The sequence below is a fragment of the Carcharhinus amblyrhynchos genome, chromosome 3 (assembly GCF_965287045.1).
Source record: "Carcharhinus amblyrhynchos chromosome 3, sCarAmb.v2.hapA, whole genome shotgun sequence".
Lineage (NCBI taxonomy): Eukaryota > Metazoa > Chordata > Chondrichthyes > Carcharhiniformes > Carcharhinidae > Carcharhinus > Carcharhinus amblyrhynchos.
The window spans coordinates 30,897,329-30,910,235 of record NC_137326.1 but is presented as its reverse complement, the minus strand read 5'-3'; the positions used below and the strand labels follow the sequence as shown (position 1 = coordinate 30,910,235).

At 42.7% G+C, this 12,907-nt stretch overlaps 1 protein-coding gene across 4 annotated transcripts in view; it reads right to left on the bottom strand.

Moving 5' to 3' along the window:
• abhd6a (abhydrolase domain containing 6, acylglycerol lipase a) overlaps positions 1-12,907 on the bottom strand; it is an 82,103-nt gene that overhangs the window by 39,210 nt on the left and 29,986 nt on the right. The window contains exon 2 of one of the 4 annotated variants that reach the window (XM_080182915.1): positions 3,475-3,529. The exons of the other annotated variants lie outside the window; for them this stretch is intronic. The gene's annotated coding sequence lies outside the window, so the exon portion shown is untranslated. The remainder of the gene's footprint in view (positions 1-3,474; positions 3,530-12,907) is intronic. 4 annotated transcript variants of the gene reach the window in all.

Sequence of the window (12,907 nt, the reverse complement as noted above, 5' to 3'; positions counted from 1 at the left end):
TTGTGAGCTTGGAGCTGGTTTGTCCTTTGTGTGAGGACTCTGATTGGACTTAATTGTCTTTTTTGATTCGGAATAAAGAAACTTGTCTCAGAACCAAGTGTAATATGGGTACCAAAACACAACTTTTGGAACTGATTGTATCTACTCTTCTTAAAAATCACCAGTGGGGATCACCAATGGGGACACATGGTGGCACAGTAATTAGTGTGAGCAGCCTCACAGTACCAGGGTTCGATTCCCAGTTTGGGTCACTATTGTGCGGAGTTTGTATATTCTCCTTGTGTCTGTGTGTGGGTTTCCTACGGGTGTTCTGGTTTCCTCCCACACTCCAAAGACATGCGGATTAGGTGGATTGGCTGTGCTAAATTGCCCCTTTGTGTCAGGGGGACTAGCTATGGTAAATGCATAGAGTTATGGGGATAGGGTCTGGGTGGGACTGTGGTTGCAGGATTCTATGAAATGTGGAACAAATTAACACTTCTTGTACAACAGTTTGTGACAGGTATTAACATCAGGACGATAATATCCAGCTTAGGTTTAATGTCACATACTATTCATTGTGCTGATAATTCCATCCGTACAAAAGGCGGGCTCAGAGTGATAACACTATCCAACAACCTGAGCACTTTTTAAGAATACCAAACCTATTTAAGGATTTTTCACAACTTAAGCGTTCTTACCTTTTAGGAAACCAAACAGAAAGGTACATAGAAGCTTGTCATTATTTTATTGATACATTTGGCCTTACAAGGGCTCAGTTGAAGATACTTTGAAAGGAGAAGTTAATAAAAGATGAGGTACTTACTTGAGAGCAGTCCCAGCCAGTTTAGTAAAATCAAACACATACATTAAACGTCATGAAAAATGCAGTCTGTTACAGGATTCCTCGGTGGAGTCCTGTGGTCAGCCTTTCACCATTAGTACACTTGTGCAGCAATCCTGGGGCCATTTAACCCAAGGAAATACCCTGCGAACCCCAGGTTCACTCATCACCAGTTCTACTCCAGCGCTTTATCATGGATTGTTTTTAAATATAGATGCTTAAAGAGAAAACAAACTGCTGTAGTGCTGCATCTTTAACAGTATTGTGTTTTGTTCTAGAACCTTCTGAATTTAAAACATAATAATAATTATTACATCACAATTAAGGAAGCTTTAACAACTGTCTAGAACTTTACAAGTACAGCTTGTGAGAGGAGTGATAAGTCACTGTGAATATTTGCCGGGTTGGATAGAACCACCAGACGTTTTGAGATTGTTAGGGACCAGTTCAGAAACTCCAAGGTATATTACGAAGTTAGAGTCATAGAAATAGAAATCATAGAAACCCTTCAGTGCAGAAGGAGGCCACTTGGCCCATCGAGTCTGCACCGACCACAATCCCACCCAGGCCCTACCCCCATCCTGCACCCTCTAATCCTTTAACCTACACATCTCAGGACTCTAAAGGGGCTTTTTTTTTAGCATGGTCACTCAACCTAACCCACACATCTTTGGACTGTGGGAGGAAACCGGAGCACCTGGTGGAAACCCAAGCAGACACAAGGAAGATGTGCAAACAGTGACCCAAGCCGGGAATCGAACCCAGGTCCCTGGAGCTGTGAAGCACTAGTGCTAACCACTGTGCTATTGTGCCACCCTTAGCCTAGACCCCAACTATTTCTGACTTTGGCATGAGTATGAGCATAAAGTGCTCTGCTCTAGGTGTGACTATATTGACCCATTAGGAAGCTTTTATTAAAACAAACTTTATTTAACAACACAATTAAAGTATAACAAAAATAATTAGCATAACTTTTACCAACTGAACTACTTAAAAATTACCAGATGTAATTTTTAACTGCCAGCTATTTCCTCTGGTTCCAATTTAAGCAATATCCCCATAGACACAAATTTGTCTTCAGAATCAGTTAGCAAGACACACTAGTCTTCCTAGTCTTCCACCTTTTTAACTCCCCCTGGATAGAGATACAGAGAGACACCCATCTTCTGACTCTCAGATAGCAGCCTCCAGGGGAAAACCTATCTTCACATAGCAGAACTCCAGTGGAAGAGACGGAGAGAAAACACCTCTTGCCTTTTGCAGATCTCTGGAGAGAGATACCTGCGTTCTAGCGGGTCCTCAGACTTCAACTTCCAGAAAAAGAGAGAGATTAAAAAGAGCTACTGCTCTTTTCCAAATTCAAACTACAACTGCCTGCTTTTTTCCCTCCTGGTGAGCCTAGCTCCACCTAATCATGATTTTTTTCTTGTCAATCAACCTAATCAAACACTATTCAGAGATGCCAGAGAACAACTCTAAGAATAATAAAAATGCATTAGCACAGATTATAACAAACACTCCAATAATTCAGAGCAATCATCCTTCTGCGTGCTCTGCATGTGGGCTGCTGGTTGTAGTCAATTGGCACCGTAATCAGAGCTGAAGTATAAAACAGCCCCTTCGGAAGAAACATGACACAAATACATTTCTTAAGGGCACAGTATCGTAACGAGATACATTCATAGTTTATGAAACTGACTGGCTTTTCAATTCTACAGAAAGTCCTTTCCCAGTGCTTGATGTGGTATTCTTTGCACAAAGTATATTTTTCTCTGTTTGCAAAACTGTTGTGCTGAATTCTGATTACCAAGAATAAGTTGATTTTTTAAAAAAATTACCTTTATATACCGAGCAAAATATCCCTCAAAATCATTTCTGTTACCAGATATAAAAGCAACAAAGAAGATGACTAGAACTCAAGTGCAATCTAATATCAGGTGCAGACAAATCAGCATGGGAATTCACCTACTTTCTGACGTTCAGTGACCTGTTATAAATTGGGTTATAAAACCAGGAACTGTGATTTTCTGTCACATGCATTTCATGAAGTGACTGTCAGACTGGTGAAGTGTTTTTATTCTGCAATTGTGAGCCTCCAGACCTTTTGCACTTCTTCAAAAAAGAAGAAGAATTGCATTTTTATAGTGCCTTCCGGAACCTCAGAATGTCCCAAAGCTATTCATGGCCAATGAAAGTGTAGTCATTGTTGTAATTGAAAATATAGGAAATATGGCAATGGAACACAACAATCTTCTATAAACACAATGTAATGGTGACCAAATAGTGTGTTAGCTGAGGGATAACTTTGACATAATGTCTCGGAATGTTTTATGCCCACCCAAAAGGACAGTCAAGGAAAGTGGAGTTGAAACCACAACCTCATCAACATAATCTTATCGCACGGCGGAACATACTCAAACAGCTGAATGGCCTACTTCTGCTCCTCAGTCTTACATTCCTATCTCATCCACACTATCTGGAAGTGTGGAACTCTCTCAATACTGCACTGAAGTATTAGCCTGGATTATGTACATAAGTCTCCTGAGTGGGACTTTTTAACCCATAACCTTCTGATTCAAAGGTGATGGTCACATTTCTGGATTACTGCAAAACAGTTTTGTGTGATAGGCAATAGTAAAATGCTCACGTACCTTGGAGTTAAGATAATGATTTGTCTCGGAGCCTCTAAGCACCTCCCCTGTCACCCTGAAAGCAAAAGGAGTGGTTTCACATGAGTCAGCCTTCCAACGGGAGACACTTCAGCTGGACGCAAAGTCAGGCTTTTAAAAATGTTTACATGATCCATGGAACCCTTCAGAACTCTTAAATCTATATGTGAGACATTCCAACATTACAAAACCTACTCTTTTAACATTAAAAATCAATCTCCCAGAGAGCTGTACACGTTGAAACACAAAAGAGGCAAAGGTCCATCCAGGGTCATTAGCCTTCGTGCAAATTGCTGCCAGCAATCAAATCTGCTGGCAAACCACAGTGATAAAACTGGTATTTACAGCAAAACTGCAACTTCAGTTCATTTTTGCAAAGAGCCCTCATCAATACCAATTGTTAACCACCACATCACAGATGTAAACCATGAGACAGAATTTTACTGCTTTGCCTGGTCCTACAATGGGCGGAGTGAGCCGGTAAAATCATGCGAGAGCCGAGAAATCAGGCTCAGGCCCGGTTTCTTGGCTCTCGCGATTTGACGATCTCGTCGGAAATGGGTGAGAGACTGAATAAATTATTCAAATGTATTTCAATACTAATTTAAATGGCATTAGCGAGCCCGGTGCTGAATCGTCTGGATTTGCTTGCCGTTATGGTCTTGCGAGAGAGGTTCTCTCCAGTGAAGAAAACACCTGCTCCCTATCAACAGGGAACCGTCATGTTGGCCTCGTTGGTAGAACCGGAGGCCATTAAGGACCCCCCGGGAGAGACTGAGGGCAAGGGGGGGGGGGTTCCCCTTGGGCAGTGCCAGCCTGGCACCTTGGCACTGCCAGCCTGGCACCTTGGCACTGCCAGCCTGGCACCTTGGTAACACCAACCAGGCATCTTAGCACTGCCCATTGGAGAGGTTGAGGGCAAGGGGAGTTCCCCCATTGGGCAGTGTCAGGGTGCAAGGCCTATGTGTGTGAGGCATGAAGAAGAAGCCGGGTTGGGGATTGAGGGGGGATGGCCTGCCTCCATTCTGCAGGGGATCGTGGGGGGAAAGGGGCGGGGGGGGGGGGCTCACTGCCAGTCTGCAGCACCGATGTGTGGGATAATGCTGCTCTGCATTAGAATGGTGGGGGAGGGGGTATGATCAGCCTGGCCGGTGGGGGGGGAGCTGGGGGGGCAGACAGGACTATATTTCGAAGTAGTCTGGGGCTCGCGATCAACTTTGGGCCCCTGTGATTGCAGGATGGGGGTTATGTTCAGGCTGGCTAAATCAGCAAAGGTCTGAAAGATCTCTCTCTGTGTGTCATATCTCTGCTGTTGCTATTGTACATGGGTAGAATCAGAGATCTGTACATGTGCGATTGCTCTTCTGATGTTGCTATTGCATATGTGCAGGCACTGAGGTTTGCACATGTGCAATAGCACCCTCTGCAGGATGGCTGGCAACTTAAGCCCCACCTACTGTCTGTAGCTGCTAGAAACAGTTTAGCCAATTTTTTAATGCATGATGTGCACAAGATTAGGCATTAAAACTCGCCCAAACAATACATCTACAACTCTCCCACTTTCACACTAGCTGGACACTTAGAATCATTCTCATAAAATTCTGTTCTATATTTTCTTTGCACATCTATGAAATATTAGTCACAAAACTAACTAAACTCTGCTGTAATTTGCAACAACCAGTCAAAAGTAAATAATTCCACTTCTAATTTATCCAGATTAGCAACACTAGAGATCAAACACATTGATAGTAAAATTCTGATGAGTCAAATCCCAGGAGATCTGTAAAGAGTTAACATCAGAAGCGCGTGATGCCAGTGTAATGATGATGTAGCATCACTTGATTGAGTAACAGGAAACCAAGAGCGAGGGAGAAGTTCTAACCTTGTGCACAGGTCCCAACATCAATACAATAGCTGTAAATAATCTGATCGGCTGGCAGATCTCTGAGGTGGTTCTTCCTCCCAAGTGAGTGGGGATCTCAAACAATAATGAGATGGAATACAGGAAAGAGATAGAGGAATTGGTAAACTGGTAACATGACAATAATCTCTCCCAAATGTCAACAAAATGAAGGAGACTGCCATTGACTTCAGAAAGCATGGTGGAGGACATATCCCTGTCTAAATCAATGGGGACGAACTAGAAATGGCCGAGAGCTTCAAGTTTTTAGGTGTCCAGATCACCAACAACCTGTCCTAGTCCCTCCATGCTGACACTATAGTTAAGAAAGCTCACCAATGCCTCTACTTTCTCAGAAGATTAAGGAAATTTGGCATGTCTGCTACAACTTCCACCAACTCTTACAGATGCACTATAGAAAGCATTCTTTTTGGTTGTATCACAGATTGGTGTGGCTCCTGCTCTGCCCAAGACCACAAGAAACCACAAACGGTTGTGAATGAAGCCCAGTCCATCACTAAAACCAGCCTCCCATCCATTGACACTGTCTACACTTCCTGCTGTCTTGGAAGAGCAGCCAACATGATTAAGGACCCCACACATCCTGGACATACTTTCTTCCACCTTCTTCCGTTGGGAGAAAGTTACAAAAGTCTGACAACATGTACCAACCGACTTAAGAGCAGCTTCTTCCCTGCTGCCATCAGACATTTGAATGGACCTACCTTGCATTAAGTTGATCTTTCTCTACACCCTAGCTATGATTGTAATAATACATTCTGCACTCTCTCCTTCCCTTCTCTATGTATGGTATGCCTTGTCTATATAGCAAGAAACAGTACTTTTCACTATATGCTAATACATGTGACAATATTAAATCAAATCAAGTCAAATCCCACCTCCAGACAATTAATGTTCCTTGGAGAGTGTGGAAGCAGCCAACATTTCTGGTGGCAGGGGTAGGAAACTCTGCTATCTGATAAATGCTGAACTATGGACCGATTTTCAAGCAATCCTTGTTAAGCTCCTCTTCTGCTCTGCCTTTAAGAACCCTCTTAAAATTTATCTTTAAGACCAAGTTTTCAGTCACCTCTCTCAATTCTCCCACTTATCGTTATCCAGTGTTTAATTTTCCTCTGGAAGGAACCCTGGGGGATGTTAGAGGCACAATGTAAATGCAAGTTATTCTCCTGACAAAAAAATTTGGTCCATTATGAATGACACCAGTCCCTGGATAATAAACTGTAATTTTGCAAATGGATGGCAATACATTTATCGTTTAAAAAATAAGGCTCCCTGAGCCTCTGTTTGTACTTGTTAAATGGCTTATGAGCTGCTAGGTAAATGTTAAAAGGATTATTATCACAGCTTCACTGTAATTGGGATCATATCCTCGGTCTGTTCACTGCATGATTCTAACTGTGGATCATAAATTTTGATGAAAAATGTACAGTATTTCCATTTTCCTTCAACTGAGAAATATATAGTCCTTGGGACCTTGAATAACGGAAAGTGAGCAATAAAATTTAAACAATGGATGTTGGAAGGCGGAATAAACATTCTGGAAATTTGCACAGTTAACCTCTGCAGGACTGAGAAGGCTTTGGAGATCTTTCCCCTAGGAGACAGAATATATTGGGCAGAGTCCATGACACCAAATTGTATACACGACAGCCTTTTTGACATTCCAGACTTTGTGCTAAATAATGTCACCAACTTTATTGTTTTTTTCCTCCTCCTGAAAAGGCAAGGAAATTGTTGACAGTTACATCTTATTCAATTTGTAGGAGTAAGTTCTGAAAGTGAGTGTTAACATCTATTTAAGTGGAGAGCCATCACAGTCAACTACCATCCTTTCCTCTCCTGAGGCGTATATATTTATTCCTGCTACTGGGTTATGATGGTGACCAGGCACACAAACACAGACTGGTAATTTCCTTTCCTAACTTTTTCCTTAAACTTCCAGACCAAGGTTGCTGGGGTTAATTGCTTTGCTCCCAATTCCACCCAGATCAGCCTGGGAAATTTCACCTCAGAGCCATTGGGAACACCACCCTCCCACCACCCACCCGCATCTCCCCCCCACCACTCACCCATACCTCCCCCCACTGTGCCACAACACCCCCGTCCCCCCACATTCCAAATCACCTTTTTTAAGCAATGGGACAGGAGCAACCAAATTGATAATTTACTCCAAACCTTCTTTGCTTAATATCTGACGAAATGTATTTAAAAGCCCCACACAAACCCGACTTTCAATTTTAGATTGTGCTTTAATCTTATTAGTAACATATTTCACAAATTCCACAAAAACACCCTGCAAGAAAGCATCAACATGCATCATGAAGATCCCTGTAAGGGTTCCTTTATGCTACTGATGAAACATCCAGGGATTTCAGTACAACCTGTTTTTAGTCAAAAACAATTGAGCAAATGAGTTACACCAGGAAGCAAGGTTCAGGCTATAGATTTATTTGTTTAGTTTCCATAACTGTCTTTTGGTTTCCTACATTGCCTCTTTGGGTGGTTTCAGAAACATTTCTCTCTGGTAAGTATCAGGCAGCTAAAATACAACTTTTATGTCGAGGACTATGTTTTTCAGCTGCGGGAGAATCCACAATGACATTAGTGTGCAAGTCTTTCCCCTCCCCCACCTTCATGAGCCTCTTTGCAACCCATCCCTCTTGTGCCACGATAACACAACACGCCCTGACCCCTAATCTAGAGTCTGCATGCATCCCCTCCAATTAATGACGTTTGATTCCTATCCACTCTCTTCTGTGTCTGCGTTCTAGTTTTCCATGGTGGGACCAACAAGTCCAGAGAGTCCTAGACGTCAAGGGATATGCAGTATTGGATAAGGAAACAAAGGGAGGCTTATAGCAGATTCAGGATGCTCAGAACAGTGGATATCCTAGAGGTGTATAGATGGATGTGCAGGGGGCTAATTAAAAAGAAATTAGGACAGTGTAGAGAGGGCATGAAAAACCACTGGTGGGCAAAATAAAGCAAAATCCCACGGTGTTTTATAGAATATTAAGGACAATTGGCTAACGAGGGAAAGAGTAGGGCTCATTGGGGACCAAAGTGACAACCTCTGTGTGGAGCTGAAAGACATTGGTGAAGTATTTAATGAGTATTTTGCATGTGTTCACTATGGAGAAGGACAATGTATGTACAGAAAGCAGGAGGTGGAACTGTGATATAATTGAATGGATTAGCATTGAGAGGGAGGAGGTGTTAGTGGTTTTAGCAGTCTTAAAATGGATAAATCCCCAGGCCCAGATGAGGTGTGCCCTAGATTGCTCTGTAAGGCAAGGGAGGAGATTGCAGGGGCTCTGATGCTAATTTTCAAATTTTCTCTGGCCACAGGGGAGATGATGTGGAGATGCTGGCATTGGACTGGGGTGGGCACAGTAAGAAGTCTCACAACACCAGGTTAAAGTCCAACAGGTTTATTTGGGAGCCCAAGCTTTCAGAGTGTCGCTCCTTCTTAGCTTGTGCTACCAAATAAACCTGTTGGACTTTAACCTGGTGTTATGAAACATCTTACTGCACAGGACAGGTGCCAGAGGACTGGAAGATAGCTAATGTGGTACCATTATTCTAGAAGGGAAATAGGGCAAAACCCTATTACAAACCAGTCAGTCTAACATCAGTGACAGGGAAATTACTGGAAAAAATTCAGAGGGACAGAATTAATCTGAACTTGGAGAGGCAAGGATTAATCAAAGATAGTCAGCGAGGCTTTGTCAGGGGCAGATCATGTCTAACAAATTTGATTTTGTTTTCCAAGGGGGTGGCTAGGTGTGTAGATGAGGGCAATGCAATGATGTAATCTACATGGACTTCAGTAAGGCTCTTGACAAGTTCCACATGGGAGGCTGAATCGGAAGGCAAGAGCCCATGGGATCCAGGGCAATTTGGTAAATTGGATCCAAAATTCACTTAGTGGTGGAAGTGGAGGGTAATAGTCGAAGGTTGTTTTTGTGAATGAAAGTCTGTGTCCGGTGGTGTACCAGAGGGATAGGTGCTGGGTCCCTTGCTGTTTGTAGTGTACATTAATGATCTAGATGTAAACATGGGGAGTATGATCAGTAAATTTGCAGATGACATGAACATTGGTGGTGGGATAAACAACAACAAGTTTACAGGTTGACATGGATGGGCTGAACACTGGCAAATGGAATTTTATCCTGAAAAGTGTGAGATGATCTATTTTGGGAGGACTAACAAGAATACAATGAACGGTAGGATGCTAGGAAGTACAGAGGACCAGAAGAACCTTGGAATGCATGTCCAAGAATCCCTGAAGGCAGCAGGACAGGTAGATGAGGCGGTTAAGAAGGCATTTGGGATACTTTCCTTTATTAGCCGAGGCACAGAATACAAGAACAGGGAGGTAAAGGTGGAGTTGTGTAAAATGCTTGTTGTGACACAGCTAGAGTACTGTGTGTGCAGTTCTGATTCCACACTATAGAAGTAATGTGATTGCAGTAGAAAAGGTACAGAGGAGATTTACCAGGATATTATCTGGGCTGGAGCATTTCAGCTCTGAAGAGAAGCTGGACTGGCTGGGCTTGTTTTCCTTAAAGCTCAGAAGGCTGAAGGGGGATCTCATCGAAGTGTACAAAATTATAAGGGATATAGAAAGGGGGGATAGGAAAAAACTATTCCCCTTAATAGAGGGGCCAATAAGCAGGGAGCACAGATTTCAGGTAAGAAGCAGGAGATTTGGAGGGAATTTAAGGAAAAATGTTTTCACTCGGAGGGTGGTGAAATCTGGAACTTAATGCACGATAGGGTGGTAGAGGCAGGGACTTCCACGACATGAAAGAAATATTTAGAAGAGCACTTGAAACACCATAGCATAAAAAGCTACGAAGTGTGGAAAAATGGGATGAGAATAGGTAAGTGTTTGATGACCAGCACGGACACAATGAGCTGAAGGGCCTCTTTTTGTACTGCGTGTCTCTATTACCCAGTCGCTCTTTCAAAATCCTAGCAACCAGCCTCAATTTAGTCTTAGAAGTTCCATTGACAAGGACCTTTTCAGTAAAAAGTGAGCTACATGACAAATCTGTTTGATCCTTTCCTGGCATCTTAGAATAAGCTCCAACTATCTAACTGTCTTTATTATAGCTCTCTTAATTACTCTCAAGTTTGTTGGAAGCCAAACCTCACAATCATGAGAATTTCTACTTCTAGCAACTTGTCTGTTCTGCAGTCTTTATTTCATTGTCTAACATATTCAAAAAAAGGTTCAGCAAATGGAGGGATTAGATGACTGTGGGGTGTGCAGGAAGGACTGCTGGAAAGTTGAAATATTGGTTGAGTGTTCAGGATGATGGAGAAGGGGGAAGGCCATGGACTGGTAAAGTGGGATGAAAGTGTAGAAAATAAAAAAGGGCAGTGCAAGTATGAGGAGTGAGTTCTGAAATTATTCTGAAATTTTTTTGCACCAGTTTCCAGCTTTGCCTTTAGGCAGGCAACCCTTTTCTGGCACTAGATTCTCTTCCAGAAAGCCAGCTGGTGAAGGAGTAGAACTGGAACCACTCTTTAAACACTTTTGTAAGCTTTATTGTTTGTTCAACATGTACAGTAGTCAGCAAGTCAGGAAATGGCTTTCACAGCGGCTAAGTGGACCTGAATCAGCATTCACACCATGTCACCCATCAATATCCGGTTACACCCAGAAAAGCCAACGATGCTACAGGCTATCTGAATTCAACAAGCTCAGACTTAAAGAACCCCAGTATCACAGCATCTAAAACCGCCACAAATGAAACTTATACAGACACACATTATAAACATGCATCTCCTAACCAACTGGCACGCCTTCAGTCTGTTCCTATTTATAAGAACGGGGAAATGAATCCCCAGTTAATATCCACCATCTGCATACAGTTAAACACAATTAATATGCAATTAGCAATCGTTATGAACCAATGTCACCTGCTGTAATTTATGGTGTCTTACTGCATTAAGTCATTGGAGGTCCATAATAATCAGATTGAAAGTTGCTTTTAACAGTATCCTTTTGTCTTGCCAAAGAATGTTTTAAATATGTGACATGTTCATCTGTTTGTAGGGAGTCTTGCCAGCACCCCCTTCAGTGTAATCACATCCTTCCTATAATGCGGTGACCAGGCCTGTATACAGTACAACTGTGGCCTCACCAGTTCTATGTAACTCCAACATGACCTCTCTGCTTTTGTAATCTATTCTTCAATTGTTAAGGCAAGTGTTGCTCACCCTAACATGCCCTTCCGCCTTCAGAGAGCTGTGGACAAACACAGCAAGGTCCCCTTGTTCCTCAGAATTTCCTGCCATTCATTGAATACTTGTCCCTTGAGGAGCTCTGGCATGAAAGGATGCCAGCAGTCGCTGGCTATCTTAGGATTGATAAAGGTGACAGTTTGATGATGGGGAGCACGGAGGTTAATAGAGGTTTTCATCAATGACACCTTTGGGAAGCCTGCCCATGTAAGCGAAGGCCTAGTTCTCTCTTGTCTTGCTGCTCTCTGTCTGTAGGAGGGGAGATGTAGAAATTTTTCCTTGGGTCTGAGGCTTCAGTGATGTCTCTAATTTCTTGGTGTCCTGTGAGCCAGAAGACGCTGCACCAGGAAAGGAACCTGTGGTATAAAAATTGACCTTGACAGCTACAGGCAGCGCCATCCATCCCCACAGCAAGGCTCAATCTGTGGCTGCAGCAGGGGACATAACCCAACGACGAACTTCTTGAGGCATTAAAGAGTCCTCAGACATTGCCACTAAATAAATTTAATGTGGGGGGAGCGCTTCCTGAAGCTGCTCTGAATATGGGCCACCTTTTCCTTCCTGCTCCTCTGGGTCCTCCAGCACCAAGGGCAGCCCTGCCTGCAGCCAAACCATTTGAGAAACAAGGACACTGTGCAGCTGAATATTTTAAAGTTTTAAGTTTCTTAAAAGGTTTTTTTATAAGTTTATTGATCAGTGTCACATTTAGGTTTACATTAACACTGCAATGAAGTTACTGTGAAAATCTAAGACACAGCTTTAGCAACAGTTAAACCACAAACAAGGATATGCATTTACGTCTCCTTTAAGGCTAGCCTTGTTTAAATTGGACTGGGGACCTACTTAGTTATAGTAATTTGCTGCCATGCTATTGTCACACAATCAAAAATTAAACGCGAGAGACAGTTTGTATTTTATTACTGATCTCTAGTAAGATATCTATCGCCTTGCACTCATCTGACACAGATCGATCACACTAACTTCTGTAAACCTTAGACAATCAGTTCTTAAATGCATAAAGAGGGAATGACATCTGTCTTAATGAAGCTAATGTCTAAAATGTTAGCAAGGTTCCACTGGTCACAGGTATCCTAGTTTAGGAGATACTGCTTTAGACAGGTCAGCAATTCTATAAGGGGCAGCTCTTCACACTGCGGCACTGTTCTCAAGTCCCGCATTGCCAAGCTCCTTAGCAACCTTGATCCTAGCAACACAGAAACAAAATAGGAACAGGCG